At 29.9% G+C, this 2992-nt stretch overlaps 1 long non-coding RNA gene across 1 annotated transcript; it reads left to right on the forward strand.

Annotated features, from left to right (window-relative positions):
- The first annotated feature begins 1358 nt into the window (after positions 1–1358).
- On the forward strand, positions 1359–2410 carry LOC115702408 (uncharacterized). The gene is made up of 2 exons (XR_004008867.2): positions 1359–1950; positions 2121–2410. It is a non-coding gene; the product is annotated as an uncharacterized LOC115702408 (long non-coding RNA).
- The last annotated feature ends 582 nt before the right edge of the window (positions 2411–2992 follow it).

A 2992-nucleotide genomic window follows, 5' to 3' on the forward strand; every position in this document is an offset into this window, starting at 1 on the left:
AAAAGCATAAAATTAAAATGTAAAAGTAAAAAAAAAAAAAAAGTAATCTCCTATAATTAGTAAATTTCCTAATATATATGAGATTTGCATTAGTTATTATAATAGTATTTATAATTGTTAAATTTAATAGTTTTAATATATAATTAATTAAATTACTATTTATAATTTTTATAATATATAAAATCAGAATTAAAAAATTAAAATATATATTTTTTTAAAAAAAATAAGATAGTGATTCTTTTTGTGTGTCACTATATCTATAAAATTAAAATAAAAATTAAAAAAAAAAAGATATAGTGTTGTTTTTTGTGAGTTGCTGTTACTTTTTCAGTCTGACTCTAAATGCTTATAGTGACGCGCAATGAGTGAATGCAAAAGGTCTCAGTGACACGTGTGGAGTGTCACTAAAAACTATCTTTCCAGTCAGCCTCATTAGTGACGCGCGTTGAAGTGTCACTATACAGTTTTAGAATTACTTAATGTGTGTCACTAAAACCCAATTTTCTAGTAGTGTATAGAATGCTCTACATGTACCACGATATAGATATGTTATGATTATCCATTGTTATAATCCTAATAGTCAAGGATCCTCTATAGATGATCTACACTAAATAGGGATAAATTTACCGTTCTACCCTTTAATGTATATTATTCTTAAAACACTTAGCTACCTATAAATGATACTTCAGTAAACTAATATAATTACTGAAATGAGGCCTCAATCATTTATCTCCGTTTAGCCAAGCTCGAAGGATATCATCGTTTCACTTCTAAATACCTATAAAAGCTATAGATTCCGTATCTATGATTAGCGCTCCCACTCAATTGTACTATCATGTTCCCAAAATGTACGTATCACCCAGACCAAAAAGTAGGCTTAACTAACAAATCAAAGAACACAAATTAACTAACAAATCAAAGAACACAAATAACACTCTTGAGATCGAACCTAACCATGTCAGGATTGAGATCCATAGACCTAAGATCAACCACTGATATTGACTTAGAAAGATATAACGGTAAGTTTATATCTTATCTAAGATCAATATCGGTCCCTTCCAATGTGTACTCCATACATATGATACTGGTAAACTTGCCAATGCACTACTACAATTTAGCCTTTTAGTGACACTATTTAGTGACATGCACAAAAAATGTGTGTCACTAAAGAGTTAAGAGTAATTTTTAGTGACACGCACAATTAGTCTCTAAACTTTGATGTTAGACTCTTGTAATGTGGGTCACTAAAAGTAATGAGTGTCACTAAAGAGTAAAACTAATTTTTTTTTTAATTTTAAAAATACTCACTTATAGTGACACGCCAAATGTGACTAAGTAAATATGTCCTGACACACCTAGCACGTCACTATATCATAGCTCTAATTTTTTTTTTATTTAAAAAAAAACTGCTTTATTAATATATATTTAATAAATAAATAAAAAATCAAAGTTTAATATATACACACATATCTAAGAGGCACCTAAATCTATTTCCAAAAAAAAGGCGCCTAAACTTTCAGAAAAATATACCTAAATTTTCAAAAAATAAACAAATAAATAAAAAAGAGGCACATTTATGCAGCTGTAATACATTTCATTTTTGAAAATACAGCTGTAATATATTTATTGTACATACAATTGTAATAAAAAAGCTAACCCTAACTTATTTCTCTCTCCCCTTAATTTCTTTTCAAAGCCGTTGCACACATCCAAGAGACCCATGGAGGGATCGACATAGGCGAGGGTGCAGGCGGTGGACGATGCAGGCGAGGGTGCTGGCGGTGACGATGCAGGCGAGGGTGCAGGTCGTTGGTTCGACGGTGCAGGCCAGGGCTGGTCGACGATGCAAACATCGGTATGGCGGAGCGATCAGCATAGGTGAGGGCTTTTTGTCAGCGACCAACGACTTCAACAAAGCATGCATTTGTTTTTGACGACCTACAACTTTAGGTACTATGGTATTAATCAGATTTTCTTCTTCTTCTTCTAATTCTTTTTTAATTAGATTTTCCTTTTGTCTTCTCAACTCTCCTTAAATTTCTCTGTGTATAGATCTCTGTTATATGGTATTATCTCTCACACTGTCTTGTTGAATCTGGGTTTGAATATTTTCTCTACAGATCGATGGAAAATCTGTATCAATGGGGCTGAAAAATGGTTGGGCTCGAGTTAGTCAGGGACGGAGATCGAAGCTAGAATCCGTGGGATTCAATTATTTTTTTTCTAACTATTTTATTTGATTCAAATGTTCATACCCATGATTTCGGATTTTCATTGTTAAAAGATTTGTATTTTTTTTTAACATTTATTAGTTCTTTTTGATTCAAATAGTCATATGATTGAAGTTTCTGTAATTTTTTCTGTTTTGTATTTGTGTTTTTTCATTTCGTATAAAAATATTTGTTAAGTATTTGGTTTCCTTAATCGCTAAACATTAGATATAAGTTTATAGAAATTTTATTAGCATTAAAATCCATAAAAATCACTTCTTTAAATTTTATTTTTAAAAAACATATAAAAAATTGGTATCATTTTATTTTAAATTTGGTCGATTTGCACTTTTTTGTGCTAAAATTGAATTAAAATAAAAATTAATGGCAGCAAATTAAAAAAAGCATTAAAAAAACATAAAATAAGATATATTTGATAAATTAAAAATATAATTAATTAATAAAATTTTGAATCAAAATAATTAAATATTATTTTTTTAGAAAAGTATTTAATGTAGTGGCACTTTTTGTGTGTCACTATATCTCCAAAAATATTAATGAAAAGAAAAAAAAAAGATATAGTGACACTTCATGTGTGTGGTTGTTCCCTTTTCAGTCAGATAAAACTTGACTCTATATGCCTATAGTGACACGCAAAAAATGAATGCAAAAGGTTTCAGTGACACGCGTGAAGTGTCACTAAAAATTGTCTTTCCAGTCACCTTCATTAGTGACGCGCGTTGAAGTGTCACTATACACTTTTAGAGTTACTCTATGTGTGT

The sequence above is a fragment of the Cannabis sativa genome, chromosome X (assembly GCF_029168945.1).
Source record: "Cannabis sativa cultivar Pink pepper isolate KNU-18-1 chromosome X, ASM2916894v1, whole genome shotgun sequence".
Classification (NCBI taxonomy): domain Eukaryota; kingdom Viridiplantae; phylum Streptophyta; class Magnoliopsida; order Rosales; family Cannabaceae; genus Cannabis; species Cannabis sativa.